General features: G+C 29.5%; 2 non-coding genes across 2 annotated transcripts; one reads left to right on the top strand and one right to left on the bottom strand.

Annotated features, from left to right (window-relative positions):
• The first annotated feature begins 15,571 nt into the window (after nt 1-15,571).
• On the top strand, nt 15,572-15,644 carry Trnav-cac (transfer RNA valine (anticodon CAC)). Its single transcript has one exon. It is a non-coding gene; the product is annotated as a tRNA-Val (tRNA).
• Nucleotides 15,645-16,867: 1,223 nt separating this feature from the next.
• On the bottom strand, nt 16,868-16,941 carry Trnan-guu (transfer RNA asparagine (anticodon GUU)). Its single transcript has one exon. It is a non-coding gene; the product is annotated as a tRNA-Asn (tRNA).
• Between the last annotated feature and the right edge of the window lie 1,860 nt (nt 16,942-18,801).

Raw genomic sequence — 18,801 nt, 5'->3', positions numbered from 1 at the left:
AATAATATTATAGTTAATATAGTTTGTTGTATAGTTAATATAGTCAAAGTATAGTTTAATGTTGCCGAGGGTTCATAGAAATTCGTATAGGACGCCGTTACAGCATAATAAAACTGTAGATAAGAACAGTTTTATGAGGAAAGTTTAACAAGAAGATGGATGAAAAATTCTATGTAAAAATTCGTATACGCACACACGTATACGTATTTTCACATTTTAAAAATCATTCATAAAATATTTTTATAAACCATCAATTAACATAGCTCAACTAAGGAAAACCATTCAATGATATGCTCAATACACTAGTGCGTATCTAAAGTGATGATAACTCACTTTTTACTCAGATATCTTAAAGAAAAACATGAGTCAAAACGACTCAGATAAAGGAATAAATATCCTTTAATCCTACAATCAATACTTAATGAGCCTCTCGGAGATGAGAAGAACCACCACCGTGGAAATGGACCAGAAAACAGATACCAATCTCTGCTGGTTCCTCTTCCCTCCGGGCTGTATCTTCAAGTCAGTAATAACCTTACTTCCCTTCCCCCCCCCCCCCCCATCATCTTCTAGCAGGGGGGAACACCCCAGGGTAGGCACGGCACTGAAGTGAATGGATGCTTCTGGCATATAACGAGAGAGCCAGAGCCGTGGGAAAGGTTAGAACGGAAATTGCATTAATTGGAGACGCACTGCCAAGCGCGTGCCTTTGCACTGCTTCTCCCCCCTCCTGCTTTTGGATGAAGGGGGGGGGGAGCTCGAACGCACAGCAGTGACACACTCTGAGAGCGTGGGAAACGGTTACCGCCACCACTTCCTTTGCATTCTTTTCTATTCTTCCGTAACAACAACGCAGGGTTCTCTCTCTTTTTTTCTTTTATTTTGTTCGTTTGGCATCCCCTCAGTCTCGTCGTACCTGGGATGTAGGGGAATGTTCACAAAAGGGAGTTAGGATTGTTTGGCGGTGTGCGTAGGGGTTTGAGGGACAATGTGTAGTCGGGGGGGGGAGGGGCATTTGGATAGGGTGGCTGCTGCACACCGGGCAGGGCGGCGGCTGTCCACTTGTTGCCTGTGCGGGGTGGCAATAAAATATAACTAAAACAGGAGGATGGAATTGTGGTACACCTGAGGTCAGGGAAGGGTGAGCGACTAGAATAGCAGAATTTTTTCCCTCTCATTTTTGAAGGATGGGGGTGAAAGTGATTGTTATCATTTGAGGTTCAACAGGAAACAGAAAATTACTTTTGAATAAATTTGATAAACAATCACCATTAAATTTTGCTTATCTTAAAGTTTGTATCTATTTCTCTGGTTAGATACCAAATGTGAGATTGTTGAGCTATGAAATTTTATTCAATGACAAAATTAAACAAATGCAAAGTTTCTTATTGGATATTTTGGGATATTGGATTAACATATGTAAGGACTTCAATTTTCGATTTTGTTACTTCAGATTTATATCGACAAAAAGAAATGACACAGAAAGCAGAAAGAAAAACAAGACGACTCTTTACTAGGTGATTTCAGTGGAATTACTGAATGTGGCGGTTAAGTTCAGACTAACTTCCATTTTTATCCTATCGTTTTACTGTTTGAATGCAGATATTTTTATATAGAAACAATTAGACGAATGAATAATTTCTTGTTGCATATTTTTGATCAAATTAGCATTATATAAATGTACTTTGATTAAAGATTATTTTTGTTTAAATTTGTAAAACAGACATCATTAAATTTTGCCGCATTTTAAAAACTTGTAACCATTTCATTGACTGGAAATTACTAATTATTGAACCACGAAGTCAAAGTTTCTGGTAAAAAGACACTTTGGATTTTAATTCGTTTATTTTTGAGGAAAAAAATTATGTGAAGAGAAATCCAGTGTGTACATTTTTGTACACACATAATTAATGTAACATAATAAATATGTCAATGAAAATGTAATGGTTTTCCCTGCATCTGCTTACTTTTGGATAAATTTGTAACATAGATGTGATTAAATTTTGCTGCATCGTAAAGATTTGTAACTGTTTCATTGAATAGAAATTATTAGTTATTAGACAACGAATTAAAAATCTCTGGCGAAAAGAAAATTTTAATTTTAATTCGTATAATTTTGAGAAAAAGTTATATAATAGAAATCCAGTGTGCGCATTTTTGTACTCACTGGATTAATGTAACGTTATATATCAATAAAGATATGATGAATTTCTCTTGTCTTTGAAAAAAAAAATTACATTAAAGTTATTGAATTTCATACGAAGAGATGACCAATTTCTTGCTCTTTCCAAATGGATTTAGTTTTCATCACAAAGATATATTGCTTTTTTACAATTTAGTCTCAAAAACATGGGGGGGGGGGTTGAGAAGTTGGAGACTCTTTGATTCGGATGAAATAAGAGGAATAAAAAATAACCAGCTAGACATTTTTAATGGAAACCTTTTTTTAATCAAGAAAATTTTAAGTTAACATTAAATCTGGTCACAATAAATAACAAATAAAATTGTAAAATGAAAATAATAATAATAATAATAATTGTCTCTTCATTAAATCTCTGGGTTACAAATTACCAAATTTTTAGAAACTGAATTTTATTTTATTAAATTTTTGAAATTCAGCCTTGTTTTGGTTTTTTTTCAATCATGTAATTACGATTTTTGTACAAAATTGTTTGCAGAAACAAATCCCACTAGCACTAATTTTAGTTCCTTAATTGACTTCTTCTCCACTGCTTTGTAAAAATCTGTATTTCCGAGTAATGCTTGTTTACTGATTTATTGTTGATCAAAATAAAGAAAACAATGAACTCAGTTCATGTACTATAATATTCATATAAGTAACTAGAGAAAATTTCTATTTGCATTCTTTTTTATAGTTGAATAGTAACTTTTTGAATCTATATTATTAGTAATGCAATGATCTATCAAAAGTTGCATTTTCTATTAACAGACATGTTTCTGACAGAGATATCAATAAAAATATGGTTACAAACGTGTTATTAAGACACATATTCAAAAGATATGTCCGTCTAGTAGGGTGGTTGTTGTGTTAACAATATCCCAAATCTAATTAAATGTCATTTGTCTTTGTTTTACCTTACATCGCACAGCTCTCTCTCTCTCTCTTGCTAACTTTCGCCTCCTTGCAATTGAATCTTCTCCAGCCAATGTAATCGAAAACACTGAAATTAAAACTAAATACTAAAATCAAATTGAAGCAAATAGTCATCCATTAACAGAAAACGATAAAAATGCAACGCCGAATAATTATTTTTATTTTATTTAAATGCTGAAAGAAAATATTAGCAATAAGTACTAACTGGCGAAAATATAATGAATCAGCATAAATTTGCAGACATCAGAATAGGAAGTTTACAATCCCAAACTAATCTGTATTCATGTTTAGCTTTGTTTCTACATACATAAAAATGCAACGCCGAATAATTATTTTTATTTTATTTAAATGCTGAAAGAAAATATTAGCAATAAGTACTAACTGGCGAAAATATAATGAATCAGCATAAATTTGCAGACATCAGAATAGGAAGTTTACAATCCCAAACTAATCTATATTCCTGTTTAGCTTTGTTTCTACATAGATAGATGAGATTTGTGCTTTCTATAATGACGCAGATCAAATGGGTAAGCGATATTTTTAACTCCATTCACCGTTACACATGACGATGGACCGTCATATATACTGATATATCTGTTTCACATTCATCTTCAAAAGTCGCACAGGCAGAGGAAGGAAACATGACAAATAACTATGAAAAACGGTAAGAGTTAGATTAGTACGAAAAATAAAAATAAAAAGGAATTCAAAAAATAAGCTTCCTTGACTAAATAAAAAATACTGACAAATAACAAATCTTATTGTGCAATTTGTAATTTATTTACTAATTTAAATTGTAGACAGTACTTTTCATCAATTTAGTTGATTAAAGCATTATTTTTCCGGAATAATAGTTTTATTATCTACAAAATTTCAATATTTGTTAAATATGTGTAAAAATGCAGATGGCAGGTTTTCTGTAAGAGAGATCATACAAAAAATTAAAAATAAACTAAAAGGTAGGATGTTGTGGGAGGAGAACACGAATTTGACAATTCTATTGGGAGCACAAGATTATTTGAGTTCAACGTTGTATAATTATAATATTGTAACGTTGTATAATATTTGCAATGAAGGGGGAGAAGGCAAGAGAGATATAAATGTCCCTTGGAGCAAATGGCACAAAAAAATCAATGCCGTTATTATGATTTTTTTTTCAACGAAATGGCATGAAGGGACGAAAAAATCATGCCATATCCCGATCGCCAGCTATACTTACTAAAACACTGATGAAGACTGAAGATAAGAAATTATATTAGGAATTATATATTAGGGGTATGTTATTCTCTCGACACCGCTTGTGCCATATAACCTGTTACCCTCTCTATATTTGTACCGCATAATCTGTTATTCTCTCTATATTTGTACCGCATAATCTGTTATTCTCTCTATATTTGTGCCATATAATCTGTTACCCTCTCTATATTTGTACCGCATAATCTGTTACTCTCTCTATATTTGTGCCATATAATCTGTTACCCTCTCTACATTTGCTCCCTGTAATTTAATAAAGCAAGCCATTTTCTCTGTCCACAATGAATAAGACTGTTAGAGTTGAACATTTTTACACTTGTTAATGTTGTATGACAACAAACAGGGAAAATTCGGAAAATTATGCAGATGAAATGTCTTGAAATGAAATATTTTTACATTAAGACTTTTTTTGCATATGCGTATTTTAATTTTTATAGTACTGAAAGAAAAGCTCAGAGGGTTCATAATAAAAATAATGACATTGTTTCGTGCATATAAACAAAGTATTAATACTAAATATTCTATTATATTTCACCTGCACTTGCAAATTAGATATAAAAAATATTTAAATCACTTAATTATTAAATTATTTAAAAATTATTCAAAGAATCAAGTTAAGAAAACAATTTTTATGCATACAAAATAAAAGTAAAGTAAAAAAATATCATAAATAAAATTGGAAAAATAATATCATAATGTTTTTGAATTTAGTCAGTCCTGCATAAAAAAAAGTAATTCAGTATCATTTTTCAGCTCCAAAAATCACAGTCCCAGAGTAAAAATAAAAAAAATAATTTCCATCCCGACCAGCAATTGATAATCCTTTATATTATTTTTTATATATAATATATATTTTAACAAAATAGTATAATTGGTATGTATTATTTACAAATATACATTTCTTTGTATATAAACTCTTGCTTTCCCCCCCCCCTTCAAATTTTGAAAAATAAAAGACGTAAAAATATACATCAGAAATAAGTGGAGGGGGGGGGGAATGAAAATGAGGAAAAAAATTGTTGGTTCAACTTGAAGTTTCATTTTGGACCAGCCTGGTCAGGTCATTGATGATTTTAAACAAATAATATTATTTTAATGATGGGCAAAAAGTACTACCAACTGTGGACATAAACAATTATACTGAGAGAACGCTGTTACTTCGGTTTGTAATGAACCTTATTGTGAGGCACTATAATATACTATTGCAGGTATTTCAAATAAAAACCGGATTTATAAATAGTTTATAAGCTACAGAGATTCTAATTCTAAATTTTCTTTCCTAATGTTATACATCAATAGGAAGGATTTTGTGAAGGCTACGTAACAACTAATTAAATAATTACTCTTTAATTAACCATAAAATCTGTTTCAATATATAAAAATTACCTTAAGTTTTATTTTTACTATTAAATGAAAATAATATAAATATTTTAAATCGTATTATTTATTTATTACTAAATCATGACTCTCATCTTAAATTTTAATATCATATCATGTTATAAAATTATGAAAATTTTAATTTCAGATTTTTTTTAAAGTAATCTTGTGAAAATTATATTTTCCTTTTAATTAAAAGTATAAATTTGCAAACGGTGTGAGCGTTCTATGTATTTTAATATCATATTATTACTGCATTTTTTACATTAAAATATCGGATGTATATATATTTAAAATTTGCATTTATTTGCATGCAGCGTTTAGATTCCGTTCATTACTATTAAATAGATTTTTAATTTCTTTCCTAATGATGTTATAAAACATCACTGATATTTTACGTGGTATTTTAAACTCCATAATAAATATTTATTACGGTGCTGGTATTCAAACATTTTTGAACAAATGCATGTTTGCATTCGGGAAGCTATAGTGAAGCTTTCGTCACAATAAATTAAATAGCCAATTTCTTATTATTGAAAGGCATCAGGATATTTTCATTCAGTGCAACTCCAGGTGTATCAGGTATTCTGCAATATTACATTATAATCGATTTCAGGAGAACGCCATCTGTTGAGAGCGAGCAACATTTCTCCCTGGGGAATGGAGTAAAGCAGCCACTTTTTAATGGAGGATACTTATTTAGTTTGTTACTGTTATAATGCTGCAGAAATATATAATGATGTATTTTGGCTCATAACTTTTCAATTTTGTATATCGTATATTTTTTGACAAGTTATATAACGTTAAATTAATACTTCAATTTCTCTTTGTATTTTAATATCATATTCTGCATTAGCATAGTTAAAAGTAAATATTCTTAAAAGCATTTTTTTTTAAATTTTTACGGGAGATATAAATATATATCTTTTCTTAAACATACTAAACGCTTTTTAAAATATGTGCAGGAAAACGTAAATTTAAACTTATTATTATAAATCAAAATGTTTTGATTTAGTTTTTAAATTAAATAAAATCGATCGCTGATTGAACGCTTTTTTTGATAGAAATAATTGTTTTCTCACGAAATGCTTACTTTTGATGCACTAAAAAAAGAGTTAGTTTTGATTAACTTTAGCTTCTAATGTGTTTAATAAGTACAGATATTTAAAAACAGGTTTTTATTACTGTACTAAAAACTAGAAATATTTTTTCATTTTAATCGCTTTTTGACTTTTTATGTTGAATTTCGCTTACTTTTTTAAAGATTTTAAAATGTATCAAGATGACTTTGTGTGATCCTCTGAAATTATTGAAGAAAAATGCTAATATCGATTCATTTTAAGTTTAAAACATAATTAGAAATTTTTAGAAACCCTTTCTTTGTGCAAATTAATAAGTAATTAATAATAATTTGAGCAAACGAAGAAGCAATAGGAGCGAAATCTGGCATCTCTTGGCATAACCATCTTATCTAAAAGATTAATGTAATCCATGACCATATTCATTCTATGCTGATGTAATCTACAATTCTATGTATTTCTACAATTTTATGTTAAAACATTCTATGCTGATGTAATCTACAATTCTAAGTATTTCTACAATTTTATCTCAAAACATTCTATGCTGTTGTAATCTACAATTCTATGTATTTCTACAATTTTATGTCAAAACATTCTATGCTGTTGTAATCTACAATTCTATGTATTTCTACAATTTCATGTCAAAACATTCTATGCTGTTGAAATCTAAACAATTCTATGTATTTCTACAATTTTATGTCAAAACATTCTACGCTGTTGTAATCTACAATTCTATGTATTTCTACAATTTTATGTCAAAACATTCTATGCTGTTGTAATCTACAACTCTATGTATTTCTACAATTTTATGTCAAAACATTCTATTCTGTTGTAATCTACAATTCTATGTATTTCTACAATTTTATGTCAAAACATTCTATGCTGTTGTAATCTACAATTCTATGTATTTCTACAATTTTATGTCAAAACATTCTATGCTGTTGTAATCTACAATTCTATGTATTGCTACAATTTTATGTCAAAACATTCTATGCTGTTGTAATCTACAATTCTATTTATTGCTACAATTTTATGTCAAAACATTCTATGCTGTTGTAATCTACAATTCTATGTATTGCTACAATTTTATGTCAAAACATATTTCAGTCGTCTTGTTCCCTCAGTTCAAGTTCCCTCATCTACCAGCAATTTTCAAATAGCATGTTTAAAGTTGGGATGGATCTGTTCATTTTATTAGATATCGCACAAGAACATTACAATAACTACCTACCATTAAGTTTTGCAATCGCATTTGGTATCATTATCTATAGTTAACAAGCCGTTCTTTAAAGCAGCGTCACTCTTTTCATCCCATTCAAGTCCATTCTTCGTCTCCTTTGTTGATCCGGTCAATAAAGGTTTCCTGGGAGGTCTTCCAGGTGGACCAACTTGATGAAATAAGGCTTTCTTTATTGTACATGGAATGAGGTGAGTTACTATCCATCACTTCTTTGTGCCGTTTTGGACCACATTAGCTCTGACATTGACGGAACTTTACAAGTGTTTAAGACCACACACCGAAAACACGCCCATTTCTAACGTCTTCAGTCCCTTTTCTGATTGACCATTAGTGACAAACTACTTCTTTCGTCCTGACTCTACTCTACCTTGTCGTAATGAAATCATATAATAATTAACAACCGATTAAGAAGATTCTTGCTGTCTCTCTAAAATAACGAGAAAGGTTATATTTTCTCTTTAACATGCTTCTTCAACGAAAGAAATATAAATGATTCAATACTGCTATTTAGTAAATTTAATGGCGTATCATAAATCGTAAAGAATCTGTTCATTTTGTTTAACCCTTTAAAGGACCATTTTTTTCTAGTCATATTATGTTAAAAAATTTTTAGGCTTGAAATTAGAATAAGAAAAGGGATTCATATAGCTTATTAGATAAATTTAATTTGGTTAATTAATAATTAAGTAACAAATCAAGACACATCATTTATGTAAGATAAAGAACTAAAACATCTAAGTTTCTGTCTTTCTAAAAAAATTTGTCAGAACTTACGCCAACCTACATAAATTCATACAAATATTGATATATTTGGTGGGAAGCATACTACCCACGGCCCTAGAAAGGGTTAATAATTCATGCAAATGAATTACTATGATATTATCTATATATTCTATCAGAGTAATGATAATTATCTATATAATTAAATTAATATTATACAGATTTATGTTTTTTATATATTTAAGATAATTATCAAAATTAGCGAATAGGTCTTTCAGTCCTAGTCACCAGATAATTTTGTGGGGCTTTTAACACATTTTTCATGTGCCGTTTTTTGGTCTGATTGTTTGTTTGTTTGTTCGGTAAAAATTTGTAATCTATTTTAAGCCAATCTAATAATTTTCAACTTTGCATTGAACTAGAGTCTTGAAACATAGTTGATATTATCTATATATTCTATTTGAGTAATGATAATTATCTATATATTCTATTTGAGTAATAATAATTATCTATATAATTGAAATAATATTATACAAATTAATGTTATTTATCTATAATGTTATATATATATTTAAAATAATTATTAAATCTAACGATTCAGTCTCTCAGCCCTAGTCACCAGAGAATTGTTTGTGAATTTTAACACATTTTTTTTTTCTACTCGCTTTCTGATCTGTCGGTTTGTTTGTCTGACTAAATTTTGTAATCGATTTTGAACCAATCTAATAATTTGCAACATAGACACATAACGACATGGAAAAGATTTTAAATGGGAATTAAGAAACAGGGTATATCAAAAAGTGTTACATTATGAATCAGAGATATATCATAAGCAAACGTAAATATCCAGCAAATTTCTGGTCCACAGTTATCAAAGTCAAAGCTTAATAAAGTTTTTTTGAGTCCAATAAATAACACTGCAACTTTTGATTACATAAAAAGAAATATCATAAACAAATGTAAAAACCCAGGAAATTTCTGGTCCACAATTGTCATAGTCAAAGCTTAATAAGATTTTTTGTGTCCGATAAAAAAATAAACAGATGGTGGAATTTGTTACGCTAAGCGGCGAAAGGATTTCGACATACCATAGTTACTTGGAAAATTAATTAAAAAAAAAAACTGATATATCTTTTTTTTTTTCTTTTTTTGCAAAATGCAGACAAAAAAAAAAAACACCAGCACATTCCTTCATTAATTTTATACATCTCGACTACTTAAATTTCTTTGTCAAACGATTCGCCGACAAAAATTCAATTCCGATTTTTTTTTAAATAGATCCCGCATGTCTTGCGTCAATTAAAGGAAGGAAAAAAAAAATACACTAAAAACAAATTTGTAACAAATAACGTGTATCTGGTGGGCGAAAATGGTTTCGAATCATCGAATCCAGTTGTCGGCTTGCTTATTTATCTATTTGCTTACCCTCAATCTGACCTCAAGTCAGTTAATTGGCAAGTCCAAGAATGCCCATAGACAGGTGGTCGTTGGAAATTAATGAAAGTTAAGACGCTCGGTCAGAAGTTAATGACACTCGTCACTGATTCGTCCTGATTAATAACAGGAAATGATGTGTCATATTACTTATATTGTTTTCGTAGGTGTCATCATTATTATTACTTAAGGCTGGATTGATATCTATGAGAACAGTGTCACAATTAATGAGCAACAGGGGCGGATTCTTTATTCGTTTTGAGGGTCTAGATGGTGAACATTATAATGCCCCCTCTGTTACCAAACTGGTAAATTTAGTTTCAGATATTTAACCGAATCACCATTTTGATGACTGATTTTTAGGTTAATTTTTTATTTTAATAACTTTTAAAAATGTTTTTATTTATTACTAGTCGCCTTTGGAGACCAGCTAGTTTGGCAATGAAATGGATCATATTAAGTTCAGTTGCATTGTTTAGACTTAATTTCATGTCCATGATCCTGTCAAATTGTGAAACATTAAAGCTGTGTTAATTTAATTATTTGATATATGATCTATTTATTAAATGCATTAACTTTTCTACTAAAGACCATCTTCATAGTATCACAGCGTTATTAAAAGCATAAATGTCTCATTCATTTCTAGTCTAACTTGTAAACTACAGTATTGTAAATTCGATTTTTTTATTCTTTCTATAAACTAAATAGATATTAAACAGAATCCTTCTTAACTTTCAACAATGGAAGCAACTTACGCGATCAAATATTTGATGAAACAATGAAAACGATTTGGATATCATATAAAACAATGGAAATATTGTTGCAAAATATATTTAAATATATGTCTAAAAGTTTACTAAATTTACACGAAAGAATTTTACAACAACTCAAATGGCATCATCGAATATATATATATATATATATATATATATATATATATATATATATATATATATATATATATATATATATATATATATATATATATATATATACATGTAATGATATTTTAAACTCTTAATTTCAATTTAATTAATTTCCAAGATTTTATCTTAATATAGCCCATAGTAACTTCATTCTAAAAATATTCTCTTATTTCGTGTTCCAATTTCCCTTTCTCTACTTAATATAATTCAAGAGACGCTTTATAAAATTGCTGAATCGGCTAAACTCCAACACTTTCACACGCTCGGCGTGAAAGGAGAAAAAACTGTCCAGTAAGCACATTCTTTTTAAAAAAATCCCTGTGTTTCCTTTACATGTGATTGACATGCGTCAGAAATCCTTTTCAGAATCTTATTAATATATTAGCACTATGGAGAAATATTTTCCCTATCAAAATCTCAGGTTATATAAGACGAGGGATAATTTATTTCTCTCTTCTTCCCCACTTCTGCTTTTTGTGCTGCGCTGTGGCGGACAGGCGACCGCGTCTCTGCTTGTAAATAATTATGCTTTCCCGATGGATTAAAAAGAATTTAAAAATGTTAAATGTCTCGTCTATGTCTTCGACACTACATTCTGCTTCACATAAAATAATGCTTACAAACATATATATTATTTTAAAACAAAGTATAAATAATTTTTGTGCGGGAATATTTTCTGAAATAACTGGGAAAACTCAAAATTTCGATTAATTTTTAATCAATTAAAATTTGAAAAGATCACTCCGAAAGGCACATTTCCACCCTCAAAGCATATCTGTATCAAATGTAGTTCTTCTAGGTCAAACGGTCTGGCTTGAAGCGCGCCTACACAAACAGAGAGAGACACACACATATCCACTTTTATAATAAATGTAGAGGATTCTTCGGTTACTCGACACGCATATTTCTACACATTTAACATATTTATACATTAATCAAATACTATTTATAAATACTGTAATATCTAGCTGAAAGTAATGAATTATATCGGACCCTGATCATTTAAACATGACAGAGTTTTAATATTCTTCAAATATCTCATACACCATTTTTTTTTTTTTTTTTGCATATTTATTTATTTGGAAATTAGACCAATAACACTTTTTAATCAGCCAGTCCAGCAGTCTGTTTTACAAAGTTGGAAATCCTCTATATTTTACCTAGTTGGGAAGGCGGGGGGGGGGGGTATTAAGCTTTCCAGAGGCCTTTAGGAAATGATGATCTCTGGTCACCTTTTCCTTTCAAAATTTTCAAAACAAATTTTTTTTTATCTACTTTTAATTTTTATTTTTATATAAGTAGTTTTAAATAGCAAAGTTTGAAAAAATGAAATAACAAAATGCTTAAATGCAAATCACTTTTAAAAGCATTGTTCTCAATATATGAGTATAAAAAAATATGCACAGCTGAAATTTAAAAGCAATTTTAACCAAAATAGTTTTAAAAAATCACAAAATTTTTCTTAATAGTGCGAAAATCATATTTAATAAAAAGATTGTACAATTATAATTAAGATGCCAAATCATTTGTTTTTAGAATTATAAAATAACATAACATTTACAGATGGTAATTAATCATAAATGTTGTCAGAAAAAAGTTTCAAAATTAATTTAAACAATACTTGATTTTAATATGAATAATACCGATTTCACGGTCGTAAATATTAAATAAACACGCAAAATTAAATTACTTTCAAAAATCGAAAGAATCTCCAGGCTTAGGGACTCTAAAGTTGCGGGAATCTAAGGCAAATTGCCTAGTTTGCATATTTAATTACTCAGCCCTGTGTATAGGCCCCAGAAGTTTTGTTGACTGCTAGTTATCCTATTCATGAAACCCTCGGGGGGGGGGCACCTCGAAATGAGGATGAGATGCTTCCGGTATGGTGGTTGGATCTCGCCACCCTGGTGGGTACATAAATAGGTGGGGGATCTGGCTCCTCCCATTGATGACGGGACGTACTTCCTTCGGAAAGAGTTGTACCGTGGCCGGTGATGGCCCTAAGGACTCAACCACAGTTCCCGTAAACATTGCGGTTGCGGTGGTCCGGTCATTCAATATTCTTTATTTGTGTGGTTTCGGGCGGGTCGGAGAGTCAGTGATATGACTATCCAATTCAGGAGTATGAATCATTGAAGTTCATTTTCATTTTACGTAAACGTTGGAAACCAATTCAATTTTTTTAAAAAAAAGAATCCGAATTTAATCTGCAATATCGTAGCATAATAATTTTTTAAGTTTTATTCGTTTGTCTTTATATCATTTTTAAAAACTTATTCTTAATCATAGCAACGATATATTGCATATATATTTAATACCGTTGGAACGGTATAAACGGTGGGGGTATAAACATAGTAACTGTAACGATGAATATATTTCTATGAAATACACTTAAAAACTTTTTTTACTAAAGAAAAAATTACGGGAAAGTAAAATTGATATTCATAAAACTAATTTAAGCTTAATTTAAAGTGATACATGAGTGATTTTTTGTGCAATAATATGAACGCTGAAGTTACTGTGGAAATGTATTAATATTTTCATTCATTTTTAATTGAAAATCTAATTAAAGTTTTGAAAAATCCTTTCATAATGAACCATTACTTTGAATTATTTTTTTCATCATACATGTCGCATGAAGCCATTTACATGGAATATATGTCTAAAAGCATTATTACATTAATAACATTAATAAGATAAAAATAATACGATCTTGATACTTTAACGAATTTTTAACATCATGCATGCCGATAAAAAATAACATGCAACGTATAAAATCTACCCCATTAAAATATTAACAACCTATAGGAACCAACTGGAATATAATTTTGGAAATATTTAATTTGAATTAAGTCTTTTGCATAGTTGTATACTAATCTTGTTCATAGTTACCGCAAGAAAATATTTTTAAGCATGACATTATGATGACACTAAAGGTGTGTTATTTTAATAGCTTTACACCTGTTCCTTTATTGTGCGCACGAATCATCCTAATGGAATGGCATAGCTATGCCATTAAAAGCATAACAGTGGGAGTAATCTATTTTTGAATTACACGCTATCTTTCGTAGTAATTTAAATTCGCTTTCATATTCCTGATATGGACTGCCAAGATAATAAATAGAATCTTTCTTCTCTAGCTTCCAACAATGGAAAATTGTGAAATAATGAAGCAATTTGAATTTCATTGCTGCAAAGAAAATTATATTTAAAATTAAAAATTATTAAATTAAAAAAATTATGTTAAAATTATGTCTTATTTTTAATAAAAACCAATAGTATAAAATATAATTAATATCAATAAAAATATATTTTTAAATTTTAAATTTGTTTCAAAATCATTTTTGCACAATAATATTTTCAAAAGTAATTGCAGAAAAATGCCAAAATCTCATATAATTTTTTATTAATTAAGATTATAATATAAATTTTTGAAAAAAAAAATGCCTTGAAACAGATGTTTTCAACCTGTACAGTATATAACAGTATAAGTATAATGTTATGTGCCAAATTGGATGCTCTATGTCAAACAGTTTGGCCTGTTGAGTGCGAGCATAACACACACATTCATTATTTTTTATTATTGGTACAGGTTATGGCTAAAATCATTAACGACATCTTGTTAATATGAAGAACTAGATTTTTAATTTTTAAGCCCCAAAATATAATTAATACAAATTTTTGTGAAATGCAGGTGTTTCCTTTTTGAATTTTTCAAATATAATATTTTTCTCCGGTGCCTTTAATTTCTTGTTTACGTGATATTAAAAAAAAATATAGTAATTGGCATTCATTTTCGTTAATTTGAATTCCAACTAGAAATAATGAAATTTTTTTTTGTTTATTTCGAATTATTGTCGACGCCATAGTTTTATACGACGGCATTTCCCCCCCCCCCCTTAACAGCAGGTAGCAAATAATTTTTAATTTTTCAGTGGCTTTATAATCTATATAATTTATTCAATTATAAAAATTAAAAAAATAATAATAATAACAAATTTTGAGTTTTTTTCTCTCTTCTTTTGCAATTTGAATTCTTTAGATGTGAGTTATATGGTTTATTTTGAAGCCTTATTCTGCAGTTGTACTAAAGTTGCTGTATAAGTTTTATTTATTAAAATAAATTATTTTTTTAATTATTAAATTTTTTTATTATAATAATTAATCTTGTTTTTATGACAACAACTTTCTGTTTTTATTACTTATGCAAATAATTTTATTTTATATTGTTGGTTATTGAAATAATCTTTATTGTCCTTTTAGTTCAACTTCTTTTTTTCTATTCGAATTTTCAGTTAATTTAATTTTTACTATCAAAGTTTCGTCTTCAGGTTACGTAAATTCCATTGTATATTGTAACTGGTAAGAAAAATAAGATTCACTTTACAAGTGTATGAGAAAACTTCTTACGATCTCCTCAGCGTCCGTTTCCGTAGTGTAGTGGTTATCACGTGCGCTTCACACGCGCAAGGTCCCCGGTTCGATCCCGGGCGGAAACAAGGCAGATTTTTTTTCGCTAGCTTTTTTTCACTGCACACCTTGAAGTAAATTTTCTTTTTCTCGTATGCAAAGTATACAAGAAGAAAGTATAGCAATCCTCAAAAAATTCCATTTTAAGTTTATGATCAATTTCATTGTTTAAAATTTTCCCAAGTCCGAAGAACACATTTTTGGTTCAAAAAGCAATGAAATTTGGTATGTAGCTCAATGCAAAAGCAATGAAATTTGGTATGTAGCTCAATGTAAAAACAATGAAATTTGGTATGTAGCTCAATGCAAAAGCAATGAAATTTGGTATGTAGCTCAATGCAAAAGCAATGAAATTTGGTATGTAACTCAATGCAAAAGCGATGAAATTTGGTATGTAGCTCAATACAAAAGCAATGAAATTTGGTATATAGCTCAATGTAAAAACAATGAAATTTGGTATGTAGCTCAATGCAAAAGCAATGAAATTTGGTATGTAGCTCAATGCAAAAGCAATGAAATTTGGTATGTAGCTCAATGCAAATGTAATGAAATTTGGTATGTAGCTCAATGCAAAAGCAATGAAATTTGGTATGTAACTCAATGCAAAAGCGATGAAATTTGGTATGTAGCTCAATGCAAAAGCAATGAAATTTGGTATGTAGCTCAATGCAAAAGCAATGAAATTTGGTTTGAAATTCTTATTTGATTTGTAGATTCTTATTAAACTTTTAATAAAATTTGTCAGAGAGATGTGTAAGGAATTAAGGGATATATTTAAAAATTGGGGAAAAAAAATAGGATTTGCAAAAAAAAAAAAAAAATTGCTACATTTCCACATTTGAGGTTATGAGTAAAAATCAATGAAACAAATGAATTAAGTTCAAATGGTTTTTTTTCCCCTCTCTTCACATTTTTATAATTTAGTTTACAAATTTTTGTTGAACGAATTTTCTTTAAAACAAAATTTTGGAGTGAAATTTTGAGTTCCTTCAAATAGAGATTAAACTGTATTTGAATCATAAAATGCAAGATAAATAATTAATTTCATAATTATTAAAGCATTGCCAAATGATTTTGGCATAAAAGTGAAAGGGGAGAGTACCATCATCAAAATATATTTTTTTAAAGGGGATGTTGTTTATTTCTTCTATTTAACATTTCTAATATTCAATGTTTTTCTTTATTATTTCTCTTTTTTCGGGGACAGCGACGCACCTGTTAGTCACTTTTCTACAATTCTTAAAATAAATTGCGCCCCCGGGTGGGCTCGAACCACCAACCTTTCGGTTAACAGCCGAACGCGCTAGCCAATTGCGCCACGGAGGCTTCGTGTGAACAAATCTGCTGTCAAATGAACTTCGAGTAGAAGTAATCAAATTATCTGCAGATAATTTTTGTTGCAGAAACATGAATATATTAGCCGCCTTTGGCGATCAGCTTGTCCGACCAAATTATTGACTTTTTAGGCTGTTAAATTATTAATACGGGATGCATTTTTAAAAAAAGTTTCATTCTGTTTTGTGATACGACGGAAACACATGAATTCAATGAAATCAGTTTACTGCAAATTAAAGAGTGCACATATTGCGAAATAACAGGGAAGAGAAATTCCTACTGTGGAATTAACAGCACGTGGATGATTATTTTGATCAATGCACTTAAATTTCGTCAAAATATTTAAGGACATTGTTAATATTGAGTGCCAAACTAAAATTAAAAATGTTATTAAAATAAAGGGAAGAATTTATGGAGAGGATTTGATATAGTTAAAAAGATAATTTTTTTGAATCATAAGATAATACGAAAGCCATTTTTTTTAAAAATTCTTTTGGAAAGTATGAAGACTAATTTCTATATGCAACTAAATCAAAATAATAATCTATTAAGCGATGGGTAAGCTTATTTTTTCGTTCGATTACATTTTGTTTGAAGCCTATTTCTGGATTTCTTTTATGTTTTTTTTTCTCTAACTAAACATATTTTTTGGTGACACAGCGAACATTGTCCAGAACATTTGTAACAATATTTTGCTACTTCATTATTTGGCTAAGCGAAGCGCTCATTTCAATAGAATTGAAAAAACGTGTTAACTTTTTGTTTAACGTAGTGATCTCATAGATTACCCATGCTAAGAACCCATCACAGATAACTATTCACAATGGTACAATTTTTGTACTAACCCGAACCTAGACAAAAAATTTGGAATAGTATCCATAGGAAAAATTGCTAACATACTAATTAAGAGTCCTAACCGATTGCAAATGTGAAGGAAATGAAACTAATAACGAATCACACTTATACAGCTACAGTGCCAGTTTTTATGTAGAAGAAGAAAATGATGGTACATTATCCCATGCAAAGGAAGTGAATAGCTATTCATAATGACAATTTTTGTACCAGCCCGAACTTAGATAAAAAATTTTGTGCAGTATCATTAGAAAAAATCCTGACATGTTTATTAGAGCCTTAACCGATTGCAAATGTGAGAGAAATGAAACTAATAACGAATCACTCTAGTACAATTACAGTGCCAGTTTGAATGTAGAAGAAGAAAATGGTGGTATATTGTTCCATGCAAAGGGATTGGATAAGTATTCATAATGGCACAATTTTTGTACCAGCCCGAACTTAGACAAAAAATTTGGTGCAGTATCATTAGAGAAAATCCTAATATGTTAATTAGAGACCTAACTGATTGCAAATGTTGGAGAAATGAAACTCTAATAATGAATCACTCTAGTACAATTACAGTGTCAGTTTCAATGTAGAAGAAGAAAATGGTGGTATATTGTTCCATGCAAAGGGATTGGATAAGTATTCATAATGGTACATTTTTTGTATCAGCCCAAACTTAGACAAAAAATTTGGTGCAGTATCATTAGAGAAAATCCTAATATGTTAATTAGAGACCTAACTGATTGCAAATGTTGGAGAAATGAAACTCTAATAATGAATCACTCTAGTACAATTACAGTGTCAGTTTCAATGTAGAAGAAGAAAATGGTGGTATATTGTTCCATGCAAAGGGATTGGATAAGTATTCATAATGGTACATTTTTTGTATCAGCCCAAACTTAGACAAAAAATTTGGTGCAGTATCATTAGAGAAAATCCTAATATGTTAATTAGAGACCTAACTGATTGCAAATGTTGGAGAAATGAAACTCTAATAATGAATCACTCTAG

This window comes from Argiope bruennichi, chromosome 10 (assembly GCF_947563725.1).
Source record: "Argiope bruennichi chromosome 10, qqArgBrue1.1, whole genome shotgun sequence".
Classification (NCBI taxonomy): Eukaryota; Metazoa; Arthropoda; class Arachnida; order Araneae; family Araneidae; genus Argiope; species Argiope bruennichi.
Note: the sequence above shows the minus strand (reverse complement) of the source record. Positions and strands in the feature narration are given on the sequence as shown.